Source organism: Ictalurus furcatus, chromosome 18 (assembly GCF_023375685.1).
Source record: "Ictalurus furcatus strain D&B chromosome 18, Billie_1.0, whole genome shotgun sequence".
Taxonomy (NCBI): domain Eukaryota; kingdom Metazoa; phylum Chordata; class Actinopteri; order Siluriformes; family Ictaluridae; genus Ictalurus; species Ictalurus furcatus.
In genome coordinates, this window is record NC_071272.1 from 10712425 (window position 1) to 10731221 (window position 18797).

General features: G+C 45.3%; 1 long non-coding RNA gene across 1 annotated transcript in view; it reads right to left on the reverse strand.

Annotated features, from left to right (window-relative positions):
* Window positions 1–12427: 12427 nt before the first annotated feature.
* The window catches only part of LOC128622874 (uncharacterized), a 9380-nt gene continuing 3010 nt past the window's right edge, over window positions 12428–18797 (reverse strand). Inside the window, exon 3 of the long non-coding RNA XR_008388456.1 lies at window positions 12428–12783. This is a non-coding gene — a long non-coding RNA (uncharacterized LOC128622874). The remainder of the gene's footprint in view (window positions 12784–18797) is intronic.

Below are 18797 nucleotides of genomic sequence, written 5' to 3' on the forward strand. Positions count from 1 at the left end.
GAGAGATGTCAGGGCCCACAGCAGCGCTACCTTTAGAGTCAGAAGCTTCTCAGAGCCTGACTCTAAGGGCTCAAATGGGGCACCTGGCAGACCTGACAGGACCACAGGAGGTCCCAGGAAGGTATGCACGGCCTGCAGATGGGCCTCAGCCGCCTGACACCATGCATAATCCTCAAAGTTAGAGGATGTTGCCCCACAGAGGCTCCATCAACAGGGGCGTGGCTGGTCGAAAAGGCGGCCAAGTAAACCCTGATTGTAGAAGGAGCCCACCCCACTGAGAAACGTCCTTGTAAGAACTCCAGGACTGTAACTATTGCGCAGTTCACTGGGCCTAGGTGACATTCCTCACAGCACAAGACAAAAAGCCACCACTTGAGCGCATACAATTTCCTCATGGATGGTGCTCTAGGGTTCAACATGGTCTCTACAACCTCAGTTGTGAGACCAGAATCTATGAGCTGGTGCCCCTCAGGGGCCAGACCCAAAGTTTCCATTGTTCCGGCCGAGGCTGATAAATCAGCCCTCCGGCTTGAGACAGTAGATCCACTCTAAGGGCTCAAATGGGGCACCTGACAGACCTTCCAGGACCACAGAAAGGTCCCAGGCATGGCTGGCCGAAATGGCGGCCACGTAAACCCTGATTGTAGAAGAAGCCCACCCCACTGAGAAACGCTCTTGTAAGAACTCCAGGTCTGTAGCAATTGCGCAGTTCACTGGGTCTACAGTGGATCCTTGTGGATGGGAATCTCCAAAGGAGTGCCATCTAGCAGGGATATTATCTCTGAGAACCATATTTGAGCTGGCCAATAAGGTGCTACTAGCAGCAGACATAGACTGTCTTGGCGAACTCTCGCTAGAACTTGTGGGAGCAGAGCGATCAGGGGAAAAGCGTACAGATGTGACCTTGGCCACATGTGCACCATGGCATCCAGCCCTAATTGTGCCGGAGGAGTGAGGGCGAACCACAGCGGGCTGTGTGTCGTCTCCTCGCAGGCGAACACATGCAGTCCCGCTTGGCCAATCCGCCACCATATGGACTCCACCACTTGTGGATGTAGCCACCCATCCCTGGGCCTCAGCCCCTGCCTCAACAGGATGTCTGCCCCCATATTCCAGTTTCCCAGAATGTACTTTGCACTCACTGACAAAACTTTCCCTCTGCCCAGAGAATAATTAGTTGTGCCTTCCTGAACAGGAGGCGCGGACATAATCCTCCCTGGTGGTCAATATATGAGACCACCTCTGTATTGTCTGTAAACACATGGTGACCTCTCAATTGACGAAGAAGAGATTTCAGTGCTAGAAATATGGCCCACATTTCTAGGCAATTTATATGCTGCTCCAGATGAGGGCCGCTCCAGAGACCATGAGCTGGACAGCTGTCTAAGACCTCTCTCCAGCCTGTGAGGGAGGCGTCTGTCATTACTAAGGAGACACCCTTAGAGTGTGACCCAAGGCTAGAAACCAGGGACACTCAAATTCTCAGAGCACGTAGGCATCGCCGCGTGACACTGATTACTCTCAGAGGTTTTGCCCTTGGACGAAACCTCCAACTTCTCAGCCACCACTGAATGGTCTCCTGTGCAATAGGCCCAATGGTATGAAATTGGCTGCCCATAATGTCCAATAGTCTCCCATAGAGACCTGAGGGGATGCCAAGATCCAGCTTTATCTTGTTCAATGTTGATAGGCTTGACTGTAGGCATGTTGGGGATAGAAATGCCCTCATCGTAGTAGAATCCTTATAACCCCTAAAAAAGTTGTCCACTGCACTGGAGAAAGCATACTTTTCTGAGGTTCAACGTGAGCACGAAGCTCTTCATGTGGGCGAGAACAACATCTCAATGTTGATCCGGAAGTTCCCTGGATCGTGCTAGAATTAAACAGTCGTCCAGGTAGTTTAGTACACGGATGCCCTGGAGTCACAACGGAGCCAGAATGACATCCACGCATTTTGTGAAGGTGCGAGGGGATAAAGCTAGCAATATTTCTATGTGGAAATATGCACCATTTAGATCTATCGTCACAAACCAGTCCTCAAACTGAATCTGTGGAACGATAAGTTTGGGCGTCAGCATCTTGAGCCTGTATGTCCAAAGAGTACAGTTCAGATGACGCAGATCTAAAATTGGCCGCATATTCCCATCTTTTTTGCGGACCAGGAAATAACGGCTGTAAAAATCTCCCTCCCTCAGGGAACGGGGTACATGTTCTATGGCCCCTTTGTCCAAGAGGGATCTTACTTCCTGTGCTAACACTGGGCTCTGGTCTGTGCTGACTACTGTGGTGAGCACACCTCTGAACCGGGGGGGTCGAGCTCTAAACTTGACCCAGTAACCCTTTTCTACAGTAGACAAACCCATGGCAACACATTTGGCAGTAGTTTCCACACTGCCAGACAGTCTTTTAGTGATGTTAACTATTCCACATTCTATTGGAGGGAAAGCATCAGATTTTCATTGCCCTGTGATAGCTCGCTGACCAGAGAACACTGAAAACTCAGGACAGCCTTGGCTAGGGGAGGCCCTACAGTAGCACTGGGGACTAACTGCCCTAACAACCTCATGTCCCCTGATCCGTCCCTTCACGGTCCCTCAGGATCACTCTTCTTTGTCTGCTTGGCCTTTATGACCATTTTCAGATCAGGCCTAGTAATAGGCCGCAACTGTGGCCTCCTGGTTCCCCTGGCTGACTGCGGGGGTTGGCGGGCTGCCATACTCGCCTTCTGTATCTCCACAGGGGAACCTGTGTGCTTTCAGATCGGGTAGAAATCTGTGGATTATAGTGAGTTCCTGGGGTGGGAGACCCCGGGTGGTGTAGTCAACGTAGGAACCATTCTAGTCTAGTTCTCTATATTCTCTGGCCGTCAGACCGCTGTGGTGGCCACATATACACATACACTGCAATGAAATTGTGATTGACAATTATAGGGTAATATCTGGAATGTGTGTGGAAATTAAACTAATAAGCCAATCTGAAGACACATTTTGAGGCAGAGCAAGTCACAAGAACAACAAAGGCCAGCTGAAATTGAGGGCTGATGATGTTCCAACCATATTTTTGCATCGCCCTGAGCCAAAGAGGAGGAAGGGACCTGTAGTGAGAAGTACAATGGAATCTACTGTATATGTTCAGGCAGTGGCCAGTGAATAATGTCGTCATTATTTACATATTTCTAATTTCAATGACTAGCTTACACACCCTCCCTATAACTGTAACAATACCAGGTCATCATTTTAGAGGGAGGAAGTGAGGGAAGTAAGAAAAGTGAAAGAAGGGAAAGTGAGGGAAGAGAGAACAAAGAAGGTGAAGAAGGTGACTGAGTAGATTGAGAGGGACATTCCAGGAGTGAGGAACTGTCATGGAAAACAATCTTTCCAGCCTAAGTCAAAAAACTTCAGAGACAGAGAGTTAGTAGATGTCATAAAGTAGATAAACTTTATTGAAACAATAAAGTGACACATTCTGCAGAAAGTCTGAAATATGCAAACACACACAGCACTTTTTATACTTTCCTTCACAGCGTACTCACCGTAGGCAGAGTTTTGCCTTTTCTCATTAAAAACAGACCAATCTTCTTCGCCACAATTAATTATTCATGTCTATATGTTATCTCAAATTTGTGGAGCATGCGCAGCTAGTTGTTTTTCTTGAAAAGGTTTCACAAGGACAAGGTTTCTTTTTTACAAAAAGGTTTCATGCAGAGTCCTGACCTTGACCAACACTCTCTTCTTAGTCCTCAATGAGCATCTGTCTGTCTCTATCTGTTGTCCCAGTTGATATCCACCTCCCTTCCTGAGGCCCTCTCCTAACTCCCTAATTGGTATCTGGCCTCAAGGTTAATTACTTACAAAAGCAAATATCGAATGCCAATTCATTGCTGTGCAGAAAAGTGCCAGCTTATACAGAAGAACAATTATTGTACAGTAAGATACAGAATTCATCTAACTCAATACACACTTAGAATATAAGTGTGTTATATAAGTGACTAATAACTTAGTCTCCCTTTCCCTAACCACAAAAATCAAGACAGTGTTTGTAAGTGTAAGCATGCATTTGGTTTAGCACTTGCCCGTGGTTGTCACGGTAATGTAGAATACACAGTTGATTAAGCACACATAGCTGATACAAGTATAGACTGATAAACATGAATACAAAACCATTTTCTCAGTTTGATTACAATGATAAATCAGACATGGACCACCCTATCTCTAAACACACTTGATTATATTTTAATAGAAAAATGGAAAAAATAGAAAAAATGGAAAAAGCATAAAAAAAAATCCATCACATCCTTTCTCAGGGGATGTCTTAGCAATGTTTGTCTTCAACCCAGATACATTGCATATCGCAGGGGCCACCCTTGGGGAGAGGTCAGGTTAGTACTTACACCCAGGGCATGGTTCATCAGGCCTGTTCTTCGTCCTCACTTGAGGAACTGGAATCTGTTCCATCCTGTTCCAGCTGATCAGAGATCCACTCTGGCTCACTGATTGTCTCATTCAGCTCTAGTTCAATACTGTTTTGTAGACCAGTCAAAGGCTGCAGAGTCAACTGTGGAAAGGTTGTCCTGGAAGGGATGTCTGCTTGGGCCTACTTCTCCTTCGGCAGGTGTTTCAGGCTCGTCAGAACTGCTCTCAGCAGCAGGATCCCTTCTTTCCTCCTGCTCTGTTGGTACGACCCCTGACTGACTTTCTTCTTTGCCATCGCCTGAGACTGCAGTTGGTTCTCCCTTATCTTCATTTAGACCCTTTCTCACGTCTTGGCTTGTCCTTTCTTCTGAGATGTCAGCCACTGGATTGTCCCCTTCGATCACCTGATCCTCCTTCCTCCTAGGTCTTAATCTAGGTGCTCACTTTGTATGGCCCTTCCCTTCTGGGCTCGAACACCCCTAGGTACACCTGTTCTCCAGGAGTCACTGGACAAGGAACTTGTGTCTCCTCTCTTTGTCCCCAGCTCTGTTCCTGTGAATAGATGGCAGTTAGTTATCACAAATATGCTCTTAGTTCCATCTGCAGTCCTTCATAAGGACCTCTCAGATATGGCACAGACATGGGTCGACCCGTAAGCATTTCATGCGGTGTTAGATGCATATTTCTGTTAGTCTCCATGCGATAGTTCATTACTGCAAGAGGTAGAGTATCTACCCAAATGAGTTTAGTGTCAGCACAAATTTTGTTAAGCTTAGCCTTAAAGGTTAGTTAGTTAAAGGCCCTAGGCTCGATTCCGAGCCATGGCAACTTGATGGATGAACGATCTGTAGGAAGATCGATCATGTGCCAGTTGGATAAGTTGGGCCAAGCTCTTCTCCGTTGTTGTCTTGATGGTGTCGAGCCACCGGGTTGCTGGTCTTCCTCTTCTTCTTGTTCTTTCGATGCGTCCCATCATAACGTCCTTCTCCAGTGAGTGATCTGTTCGTACAATGTGTCCAAAGTAGGTAAGTCGTAGTTTGGTGATCCTTGTTTCGAGAGACATGTCCGATTTGATTTGCTCCAATATAGATTTATTTGACCGTCTGGCTGTCCATAGTATCGACAGGATTCATCTCCAGCACCACATTTCGAAGGCGTCGATTCTTTTCTGTTCTTGTTTCTTGACTGTCCAGCTCTCACTGCCATATGTTACAATGGAGAAGATAAGCCTGTGAACAAGTCGTGTCTTTGTGGGCAAAGAAATGTCCTTCAATTTGAAAATTCTGTCCAATGATTTCATCGTTGATTTTCCCATGGCTATTCTTCGTTTCACTTCTTCGAGAGTCGTTGCCTTTGCGTTGATCATTGATCCAAGTAGGCTGAAGTCGTTGATAACCTCAATTTCGTCTCCATCCAGGTCAAGGGTTCATCGATCGTAATTTTCATTGGTCATCACCTTGGTCTTCTTGAAGTTCAGCAACAGTCCCATTTCCTGGCTCTCTCTTTTAACTGTCTGCAGTAGGTTCTTCATTCCTTCTTCAGTGCCCGCTATCAAGCTAGTGTTGTCCACATACCGTAAATTGTTCACGTTTCGGCCTCCAATTTTGATCCCTTCTTCGACCTCGTCCAGTCCGACTTTTCTGAAGATTGTTTCCGCGTACAAGTTGAACAAGAACAGTGACAGGATGCAGCCTTGTCTGACGCCTCGTTCCACTCTGAACCATTCGGTGTTTCCATATACCGTTCGGACGGTTGCTTCTTGTTGACCATATAGATTTCTGATGAGGCTAGTGAGATGGTCTGGTACGCCCATGTTCTTGAGTGTTTTCCATAGTTTCTCATGATCAATGCAGTCAAATGCCTTGTTGTAGTCAATAAAACACAGGTACAGACTCTTCTGGTATTCTTTGGCCTTTTCCATCATCCATCGAACGTCTGCGATGATGTCACGTGTGCCTCGGCCTTTTCTGAACCCCGCTTGTTCTTCTGGAAGTTCTCTGTCAACGTAAGGTTGTAGTCGTCTTTGTATGATCTTTAACAGAATCTTGCTGGCTCCGTCATTTGCTGTATCAGCTTGTTGCGCCGGCGGAGCTTGCGTGCATGTGTGATGTTAAGAGCTATACCGTTGGCAGTGTATTCTGCCAGAAGGGCCTCCAAAGGCGGACAGGTCTTGACTGAGGTGCCAGACTAAGTATACAGCACAACATCGGAAGCAGGGCATTGCACGTTGACGACGGATGATCAATTTCGATTGACAACGGCAATAACGTTGATTCAGTGTAGCATTTTCACGGGCGCTACATTACTGCACGGAAGAAAGGCCCGCAATCTACTTCCGAACACTTTGCCAAGAAAACTTTGATGGAGAACACAACAAGTGAATTTCGATATAGTGCTGGAAGATGTGCCCCTAGGCTGGAAAGCACTCAAAAAGCTACTGGGGAAGAGCCGATGGTCAACTTCAGTATGGTCGATGCCTATGACGCGTCAGGATCAAAGCCGCAAGGTCATTCTGAAGCTGATGTTGCTCGACCGAAAGAGAAGATCAGAAGCTTCAGAGATGTTATCAAATTTGGAACATGGAATGTCAGAACAATGAATCAAGGAAAACTCGATATTGTCAAAGCCGAAATGGAAAGAGAGAAGATGGACCTACTCGGAATAAGCGAACTAAAGTGGACTCAATCAGGATATTTTCGATCCAATGAACACTGGGTATACTATGCTGGCAATGAAACACACCGAAGAAATGGCGTGGTGTTTATTCTTAACAAAAGGCTAGCAAACACCGTACTCAAATACAATGCGATCAGCGACTGAGTGATTTCGATATGCCTTCAAGGATCGCCAGTAAACATCACAGTCGTCCAAGTTTACGCACCAACAACCGATGCAGAAGAGGAAGATGTTGACCAGTTCTACAACCAAGTCCAAGACGAAGTCGACCGAACACCGAGTCAGGACATGCTTATCATCATGGGTGATTTCAGCACAAAAGTGGGACACGGCAAACAAGGAAACACTGTTGGAAATTTTGGACTCTGAGATAGAAATGAAGCTGGCGATCGCCTAGCTGAGTTTTGTACTACAAATCAACTTCTGATCACAAACACCTTTTATCAGCACCACAAAAGATGGCTTTACACATGGACATCACCGAACAGCATGTACAAGAACCAGATCGATTATATATGCGTCTGTCAACGATGGAGGTTGTCGATAATGTCAACAAATACGAAACCAGGTGCGGATTGCAGAACCGATCATGAACTTCTATCGTGCAAGATGAAAATTAAATTACGGAAAAAGACTGAGCCGAAACTTGACTTTGCCAACATACCAGAAGCATTTTGGAAGAATCTTCACAATCAATTTGATGTATTGAACACAGAAGATAAAGAGCCAGAAGAGTTATGGACCGAAATACAGACCATGATTGTAGCAGAAATGAAAACAACACTGCATGTGAAGAAAAAGACAACTCAACCATGGATATCGGAAGGAACGCTGAAAATTATAGAAGAAAGAAGACAAGCCAAAGCTAGAGGCAACAAACAGGCAGCAGATGAAATCAGCAAAATGCTGAAAAGAGTTATTAGAAAAGATAAGGAAGCATTTTACCAAACTATGTGCAAAGAAATTGAAGATGAACATACGAAAGGAAGATCAAGAGCAGCCTACAAGAAGATCAAGCATATCTGAAGGAATTTTCAACCAACGATGGGCATGCTGAAAGACAAAAACGAGAATATACTATACGAGCCAGAACAAATCAAAAATCGATGGAAAGTGGTGCCTTAAAGGTACCACTTACCTTTTCCACTATTCCCTGTGACTGAGGGTGATAAACACATCAAAATTTTACTTTATTCACAGTTACTGTAATACTGTTTTAAACAAATGCTGAGCCATTGTCAGAGCTAATCTGAGATGGTATGCCAAATCTAGGAATTACCTCTCTGGTCAGAAATATAATCACTGTTCCTGCACTGTATGTACCCTACTGGTGCTAATGTTCCCTTTCTGACATTGTTTTGAGCACAAATTTCACACTCAGATAAAAAAAAATAAAATTATCCACCATTGCCTGTAAGTACGGAGACCAGTAGTCTTGCTGTTTTATCTTTTCCATATCTTATCCCTCGTGCACTGGTTAAAACCATGCGCATCTGAAATTCATACAGTGAAAAGTACAGTAGGTACAATCAGAAATCAATTAAACTATTTTTTCGGATGTTCCAACACTTTTTCTAAAACCTCTTTGCTTTCAAACATCTCCAAACAGATGACACAATCCATGGGCATAAGCAGAGTCAGTATCTATATATTAGCAATTCTACCCTTAACCAGTTCGCACTCTGTAGTGATAGCTTTTAATTCAGCCAATTGGGCAGAGCAGGGGTGCTCATAATGTTTGTAAAATTTCAGAGACAAAATCTTTCAGATGGAATGCCCAAAAAGTTCAAACTTAGACTCGAGGAAATATGAATTTCAGCTAGGCAATCGTGAGTGTTCTCAGTGACTGGCTCAACAGAATTTAATTAGGCAATACAACACTACAGTTGGTGTATTAGGCACACTAATAGGTTTAATAGTAAAATTTTGGTGACACATAGAATAACCTCATATCCTGTTCTTTGTTGAGTTGTCATGTGTTGCATGTGGATATAACTGAAAATGGAAGTGATTTGGTGTGATGAGTGTAAGATCAATGTGAGAGAGAGCAAATTTCCCAGTGGTCTGCCCTAAGAGAGCAGCTGCAGCCATGGCACACAAACGTGCTGGCAATCCTTGTGCCACCAAATCCAATGTTTTTGATAAATAAACTAAAGACCTGTAAGTGCCCCCATACTCCTGAGCCGGAACCCCCCAGCGGCTCCCCCTTCCTCAGTCACATATAAGTGAAAGTCTTTTTTGTAGTTTGCCAACCATAGTACAGGTGCAGAGCATAAGTCCATTCAATCTCAGGTTTTTCCTTAGAACACCTGACTCTTAGGATTTTGTCATGAAAAGAGCCATCAGTGATCCACTGATGACCATAGTTGATACCGTCCAGGAAGCTTAATATTTGTTGTGTGGTATGGGGCGGAGGACGACCCCAATAATGTCCTGTTGGCCTTGGGAGCATGCGAGGGAGTCTCTGACCACAGAGGAGTAGACTGCAGGTATATTACTGATTTTGGAATGTTAAGGCAAGTAATGGCCTTAAGCTCTCAAATGCAAGCACACTGGAAAAAGAGCTGAACACAGGTCAACAACAGAAAAATAATAATTATCATGTGGAATGGAAGAGGTTACAGTAGGGACATCAGGCACTAATGGTAAATGGCGCACTTATATAGCGCTTTTATCCAAAGCGCTTTACACTGTGTCTCACTCACCCATTCACACTCACCCATTCATGCCCTTCCCATAGGTGGATATATCCACTCAATGTTTCAGAGAACCAGGGTTATGAACAATAACTTATTGTTTTATCGCCATATAACCAGAGATTACCAACACTGCTCACATAAAGTTTTTCTAGTAAGTGTATTGTTGCACTTGTGATCTAAGAATTATACTCCTATCATCAGGCAACATGGTTATTCCTTTAACATTATATATTGTATTGAGGATTTGATAAGATGAAGAAGGTGAAGTGATATGCTATTAATTATCCTTGAAAACTCAACACGTGTCACATCAACATTCTTATCCTTGATCAATTTTTTGTAACTAAGTGAATCTCCAATAAAATTTTAAATGAAAATGATATTCTTCTCAACACATTTTTTGTTAAATAAGGTCATGTTTCTATGCAAAACATGCTGCTTACACTACACAATACATCCGTGAGGTGAAAAATGTTAAAGCCAACTTCCACAAGACTAAGGCCTGTTTCACACTGGATGAGTGAGCAGAGCAGAAGCATTCACACTGCACACTGAGGCAGTGAGCAGCATGTAGCAGGAGCAGAGCAAAAGCAGCAGTGCCTCGATCATTTCAGCGGTGAGTCTATTTTTGCTGTATTGCTTGATTGTGGAATCCTTATATTTGTTACATCCCAAAAAAAAACTTTAAACTGCCAACGTTTTATTATGGCCATGTACGACCCCAAGGCAGTCTAAAATGTAGTCGACTGTGACTGACGTCACTTCCAAATACAAACACACTCGTTAGTATACTCCCACCCCCAACACTAATTGGCAGGTTTCTGTGCAAGGCACTGGAAATGCAAACGCAAAGGGATTTGATATTCTGTTTAGGCTTGTCGTGGAAATTAGACAATGCTCACAGACTCATCCTCTGAAGGTAAAAAGGTTTATTACAGAAAGATGGTTAATACAGGATAGAATAAAGCAGGATAGAATAATGAGAGCACTCTGAAACACTAAACCACTACTATATATATATGAAACGCAGAGCATGACATAATTCTGTGTACTAATAAGAAGCAGTTTGAGGCAGTTCAAACAGGCTTTGTTTTAGAATATTGGACAGACGAACCTTAAACAGAAGAACATGTTTGTGTCTCTGTAAGCAGATAAACATTCTCTACTGATCTCAGTGACATGACATGGCCTTCTTAGGCGTTATCCTCAGATGAACATGAACAAGAACAAACTTATTACAAAGTAAAAATTAGTAATTTCCCTCACATTTCCCCCATTTTATCATTACAAAATATGATAAATAAAATTAACAGAGAAATTGCAATGCTGTGATTACATCAGAACTTCAGAATCCTTTCACGGTTCAACTGAATTCAACATAAAACAGACATATTGAAGGTGCTAAGGCTGTTTTTGTGGATATAATGTATCCTGTACTCAAGCAAGCTCATTTAGGGTGAAATGAGAATCGTCATGGTCAAAGGAATATTGACAATAGGTGTGAAATGGATGTCAATGGGTCATCATCGTCAGTGTCGCTGGGAGAATCTGATACCCAGTCAGGTTTAGGATACAAGTCAGGTTGGTCATCATAGGGATAGTAATCAGTCTTTGTCAACATTACTGTTTGGTCATTAGTGATTTCAACGAGCGTGAGAGACTGCTCCGAACGAGAGAAACAATACAAAGCAAAATGAGCAAGACAAGAAGAATTATTGCACCTATTGGTAGAGAGATGGTTAATATCCATGAGCCCCAACACCCGAGTACTGAGTTCAGCCAATCAAACCCATCTCGCTAGTCTGTGGAGGGTTTCGTATCACAGACTGCATGTGTTCAATGATAGAATAACCATTATGTGCGTGACGAGGGGACGTGTGACGTTGTGTGGGTAGCACTGTTGGCAATGATTCTTATGACCAAAGGTGATACAGAACGGTTTACAGAGGCGGCCAATATCTTGGCATACGGGCTTTTAACTACTAATTGTCATCCAATCTGTAGCACTAGTCTACTAAAGACTGTGGGACCTATAGAAATCACATCGCCTTAGGCACTTAGTCCCGTCACCACGATCAGATAAATAATAAATTTGGGTAAAAGTGTGTGCGTCATGCACTCTTTCTGCTGCAACGATGTGATTGGCGTGATTGATCATTAAGTCTTCCACCCAATAAACATCAACATCGCGCTTTGGTTGATCTTTCCAGCTTAAGGCCCCCCCGGACCCCCAGTGTTGTTGGGAACGGTCCCAGTGATTTGTGAGTTTATTTTGTAGACAGGGCTTACTAACAGATACCACCTATACCAGGAGAAGGGTGCACGATTAGGAATAGGTTTGTATGTATGAGTGGATGTGCAGGTCGACATCAAATGATTTCTGTCTAGTTTGCAACAGTAGTCTGTGGTCAGGGAGCTTTGGGGCGTAAGAGGTGCGGTAGCAAAGTCACGTCATCTAACCTTTGTCCTGGTCACGTGGCTATATAGTACGCACTAAGGAAGTTCAGTCCTACTAAGAGTACAGATTCTGTGTCGTCAACATTTTCTCCTAAAACTACATGTCCGTGATTTCGCAGGCTACAAGATACCACTTGGTGTCTTGTGTTGTGTAACCACAAGGAACTGGTGTGAGAATGTGTGTTTGAGTGCAGTGTGTCATATGTGTGGGTGTGTATATGCGGATTGTCTCTCGTGAGCGTTGGTCCTCCTAGAGGCCTCTTGATAGAGAATTACGGTCTAGTTCTCCTATTGCAGTCCCATCTTCTCCAGCTCAATGCTTGGTTCTGGCACCCTCCTGCAGTGGCTTGCACCCTCATCCATGTGACTCTCTGATTGACTTTCACTGCTGAATAAGTGACAAAGAGAATCTGGAATGGCCCAGACCACCATGGCTTGTTCCACCTGGTCCTGCGGAAGTCCTTGATCATGATCCACTCTCCAGGCTTCAGAACATGCAGCAGACCTGTGGCTGGAGCTGGAAGCGCTGCCTTTATCTGCTTGTGGATAGAGTGCAGAGCAGAGGACAGGGTTGCATATTAATTTAACATTGCATGATCACATGCTGCAGCGTCAGGAAGAGGAGCTGTCACAGGTCCAATTCCTGTGTGTAGAGATCCCCCAAACAGTATCCCAAAGGGGCTAAGCCCATCCTAAGCCTGTTTCAGAACAGCATTTGCTCAGTCTGTTTTTTAGTGTCCCATTTTCTCTCTCTACCACCCCACCACTAGCTGGATGATATGCATAGTGCTGCTTTAAGTCAATACCCAAATATTCACCCACCTACTTAAGGGCATGGCTCACAAAAGGTGTGCCATTATCACTGGAGATTATCATTACCACCACCGCGTCTGAGTCCTGTTTGAACGTAGGGATGTGGCCTTCTCTACCTTCAAACCTCAACCCATGTTATGAGTTGCGCAAACAGTGTAAACAATTTTTTTTTTTTTTTAGAGTAATTAGAGAAATCAATGCTTTATCACAACTATCATGCCCCCTTTTGACGCATGTTCCCTGCCATGCGTCAACTTTGAAGACAAGGACAGCCCTGGGGGCACCGCCAAACTCCGTCAACAACCATGCAGCTTGCTTTGCTCCACACCGCCTTTTCCTCATCCGCGTAGCCCATGCTTAGAGGTCTGAAAGCTGTAAAGAAGGAGTGATTATTTTCTTTTGAGTTTTGGGACCATAGATGCAGCTGCTTGCTTTGCTGCACTGTCTGCTTGAGCGTTTCCTAGGAAAACATGGTCTAATTTGTTAGTGTGTGCATCACATTTGCATACTGCAAGAGTTTTGGGGAGTAGGACTGCATCCAGCAGCTCAGAGAATAGTTTGTGGTGGGCTATGTGTGTTCCTGAACTCGTCAAGAAGTTCCTGTGTTTCCAAATTGTCCCCAAATCATGTACTACCTCAAAAGCATACAGTATCTAACAAAAGTGAGTATACCCCTCACATTTTTGTAAATATTTGATTATATCTTTTAATGTGATAACACTGAAGAAATGACACTTTGCTACAATGTAAAGTAGTGAGTGTACAGCTTGTGTAACAGTGTAAATTTGCTGTCCCCTCAAAATAACTCAACACACAGCCATTAATGTCTAAACTGCTGGCAACAAAAGTGAGTACACCCCTAAGTGAAAATGTCCAAATTGGGCCCAACACATACATCAAACATTTTAGAAAACATGGGAGGAACAGCAATACTAGGAGAACAATCAGACAGACAGGCACGACAGAGTGCATTATCCAGTAACCCCATCCTACCCACAGGGATGAGAAAAAGGAAAACTAGGAATCATCCACCTCGGGAGGAATCATTACGGCCTGTTTCATGTGATGTATGATGTTAGTTATATTGTGTGAGTTTTCTGCTATGTAGAAACAGCATGAGGCGTTTTACATACACCTCCACACAGAATAGGACCAACCTATTCTGAACCACGACCTCCCAAAGGGCCTTCAGTTTGTTATTAATTACGGTTAGTGCCTCCTCAGTGTCATTAGCCAAAGAGAGAAGAATATATGTTAAGCCATTGATCTTATAGTTGTAAAGTAGCTGTTCCCTTTCAAAGGGAACTTTGACGTTGCGTTTAGCATAACACTATGGGGAGCACCTCTCGCGCGCGACCAGCATCTGAAGCTTGTGTAAAATCATGCCTATGTATAGGCCTGCCATGATCAGCTCATGTGGCAATTAAGCACGTCGCATGATATAAATATGGCACCTGTGAATCGTGCCATCAACCTTTATTATCTTCAGCAAAAGATTGCATGTCAGTTGTTTGTGTAAAGAAACAAAAAGACACTTCATTTCCTCGCTATCTTTTCTCACAATCTCAGAACTTTTCTATCCCTTTAAAAAAAGAGAAGAAAAAAAAGGAATGAGCAAGAGAGAAAAATATGAGTGAGAGAATTCAGGAAGTGTGTTACGGGTTGCTCCCATTTCATCATGGGGAATAGTGCACACTTTCTGGGTGAAGTGTCTAGGGATGTAGCATGCGATGGCAGCCAAGAGAGGCTGCGCATGGTAATACCTATATTAAGCAGCTCGGCTCGTGACTCACGCTCTTCTCAGAAGCCGAAGCGAGTTGGGTTTCAGAGCCTCACGGATCTGGGCCAGCCGCCGCCAAGGCAGCTAGCCATCTCAGGTTCGGGGGATCTCTTATGGATCCGGAAGAGGAGCCAGAGACAAGCGCTGCTCTATCTCTTGTTCTGTTTTCCGTGTTCAGCTCTCCGATGGATTGTGGAGCTCGTGTCATGACTCCTCCTTCCGCTATGGAAAGCCAACAGGGGAAAAAAACAACACACACACAAAAATAATAGTAATAATTCCTCTCTGACTCCGAGGAGCCAGAAGGATGTGCTAAAAACTGAGAGCAGCATATAAAGAGTTGCTTGAAATGATAAGGCTGGATGACCCTTCTTCTCCCCAGTGAAAGTAAATCCTTCACACTGCAGAAACTCCCCTTTCTTCCAGAAGTGCATGACAAAATATCAGGCTTCTGGGGGAAAACCATGCATAAGCCGTATTTATAACCCCATGATGTTGGATTATTCGGCCATTGTGGGGCATGAACGGCATGGCTATTTAGCTATGCTGAAGGTGGAGGAGGCACTTACGAGCTACCTCTCTCCATCGACGGCAGGTAATTAGGGGGGCCGGCTTTGCCATCCAAGCCACCGTGTAAGGCCACCGTGGCATTGGTGGGCAAGGCCTATGCGGTAGTAGTCTTGCTTGTGGGTCACTGCAGACAATGACAGTGTTGCAGGCCTACCAAGCAGACTTGCTGAGTGGGCTCGACATATGGTGGCATTCAGCCAGTTCCTTCCCTGTTGTCCTGAGTTCACCCGGGCATCCACGAGTGGAGCCCGGGCCAGCACTAGTGTGAGGGAGACCCAGAAGGTGAGTATGGCAGCCCGCCAACCCCTGCAGACAGCCAGGGGAACCGGGCGGCCACAGTCGTGGCCTGCTACTAGGCCTGATCTGAGAATGGTCATAAAGGCCAAGCAGGCAAAGAAGAGCGGTCCTGAGGGGCCGTGGAGGGTCTAAAAGGTGCATATTTACACATAGAAATATCGCTAGCTTTATTCCCTCACACTTTCATAAAGTGCATGGATGTCACTTTGGCTCCATTGTGACTCCAGGGCATCCGTGTACTAAACTACCTGGACGACTGGTTAATTCTAGCAATCTAGCGATCCAGGAAACTGGCGGTTCAACATCGAGATGTTCTTCTTGCCCACATAAAGAGCTTGGGGCTCAGGTTGAACCTCAGAAAAGTATGCTTTCCCCAGTGCAGTGGACAACTTTTCTAGGGGTTATAAAGATTCTACTACAATGAGGGCGTTTCTATCCCCCAACATGTGTAGGGTCAATCCTTTCAACACTGAGCAAGATAAAGCTGGATCTTGGGAGACTATTGGCGCTTATGGGCCTATTGCATAGGAGACCGTTCAGTGGTGGCTGAGAAGTTGGGGGTTTCATCCAAGGACGAATCGTTCCACAGATTCAGTTTGAGGACTGGTTTGTGACGATAGATCTAAAAGGTGCATATTTACACATAGAAATATCGCTAGCTTTATTCCCTCGCACCTTCATTTCGTCCAAGGACGAAACCTCTGAGAATAATCAGTGTCATGCGGCGATGCCTATGTGCTTTGAGAATTTGAGTTTTCCCGGTTTCTAGCCTTGGGTCACACTCTAGGGGTGTCTCCTTAGTGCAAGACGGTAATGACAGACATCTCCCTCATGGGCTGGAGCGCGGTCTTAGACAGCTGGAGCGGCATATAAATTGCCTAGAAATGTGGGCCATATTTCCAGCACTGAAATTCCTTCTTCCTCAATCGAGAGGTCACCATGTGTTTACAGACAACACACCGGTGGTCTCATATATTGACCACTAGGGAGGATTATGTTTGTGCCCCCTGTTCATGCAGGCGCAACTAATTCTTCTCTGGGCAGAAGGAAAGTTTGTCAGTGAGTGCAATGTGCATTCTGGGAATATGGGGGCATTGGTGGCTCCATCCACAAGTGGTGGGGTCCATATGGCGAGGTTTGACCAAGCGGGACTGCATATGTTCGCCTGCGAGGAGACAACACATGGCCCGCTGTGGTTCGCCCTCACTCCTCCCGCACAATTAGGGCTGGACACCATGATGCACATTTGGCCGAGGTCACATCTGTATGCTTTTCCCCCATCGCTCTGCTCCCACAAGATAGTCTATGTCTGCTGCTAGTAGCACCTTAATGGCCATCTCGAATATGGTTCTCAGAGATAATATCCCTGCTAGATGGTACTCCTTGGGAGATTTCCATCTGCAGGGATCCACTGTAGACCCAGTGAACTGCGCAATAGCTACAAACAAGCCGGAGGTCTGATTTATCACCCTTGGCCAGAACTATGGAAACTATGGGTCTGGCCCCTGAGGGGCACCAGGTCATAGATTCTGGTCTCACAACTGAGGTTGTAGAGACCATGTTAAATGCTAGAGCACTATCCACAAGGAAATTGTATGCACTCAAGTGGCAACTTTTTGTCTTGTGGTGTGAGGAATGTCAGCTAGACCCAGTGAACTGCGCAATAGCTACAGTCCTGGAGTTCTTAAAAGAACGTTTCTCAGGTGGGTGGGCTCCTTCTACAATCAGGGTTTACGTGACTGCCATTTCGGCCAGCCCTGGCCCTGTTGATGGAGCCTCTGTGGGGCAACATCCTCTAACTTCGAGGTTCATGCATGATGTCAGGCAGCTGAGGCCAATCTGCAGGCCGCGCATACCTTCCTGGGACCTCCTGTGGTCCTGGAAGGTCTGTCAGGGGCCCCATTTGAGCCCTTAGGGTCAGCCTCTTACATCAGCCTACATCGGCTGCCCAGCCTGTGGTGTTGCAGGCTTTCTACCCTCCTCCGTTCCCCACACCGGAACAAGAGAGAATACACCTGCTGTGTCCAGTAAGGGCTCTCTGTACTTATGTCCACCGTTCCGGCCAGTGGCGTAAGGTGGAGCAGCTGCTGGTCTGCTTTAGCGGCAACAGTAGAGGTGATGCTGTGTCAAAGCAGCGCATCTCTAATTGGATAGTGGAAGCAATCTCTATTGTGTATGAGGCACGCGGTCTCGCTACGCCTCTGGCCACAAGGACTCATTCCACTAGGGCGCTCGCCTAAAGGGGTATCCTTACAGGTTGTGTGTGCTGCTGCAGGGTGGTCTACACCACACACATTCATTCGTTATTACAGCCTGGATATTCATTCCACCCCGGGCTCGAGTGTCTTGCAGTGACCCTCGGGCTTGGGTCTTTTTGAACAGGCCATACCCTCGGTATGATAGAGTGAGTATTCTCGTTCCCATAGTGTTATGTTAAACGCGACGGCGAAGTTCCCTTTGAAAGGGAACATCTGGGTTACGCATGTAACCCTGTTCCCTGAGAAGGGAACGAGACGTTGTGTAGCTTTGTCATACCAGGGCAGGCCTATGAATTGCGTCTTCGCTTCAGAAAATAGAGGCTGATGGCGCAGTTCACAGGTGCCATATTTATATCACAAGACCCGCTTAATTGCCACGTCACCTGATCATGGCAGGCCTATAAATAGGTATGATTTTACACAAGCTTCAGATCCTGGTCACACGCGAGAGGCGCTCCCCATAGTGTTATGCTAAACGCAACGTCTCGTTCCCTTCTCAGGGAACAGCGTTACAGGCATAACCCAGACGTTGTGCCACCACCTAAAAATAGAGACCACCCTATGCTGGCACCAGGGGTGGTCCATAGGTCGGCTAACGTGTACCCCATGAATTTGCTAGGGACACCATGTTTGGTTATCCTATGTGAGGGAGGGGCCCAGGGATCAGTCATATGAATAGAAACAATGGGGATCATGAAAGCAGGATAACAACATCCTGTCCAAAGGAAATCACTCCGGATTTCCATAAAGGCTCTCTGACCACATACCCATAACACAGTATTAGTGCTATACAATTTGGTGAAGGGGCACTTAACATTAAGAAAGAATTGAGTGC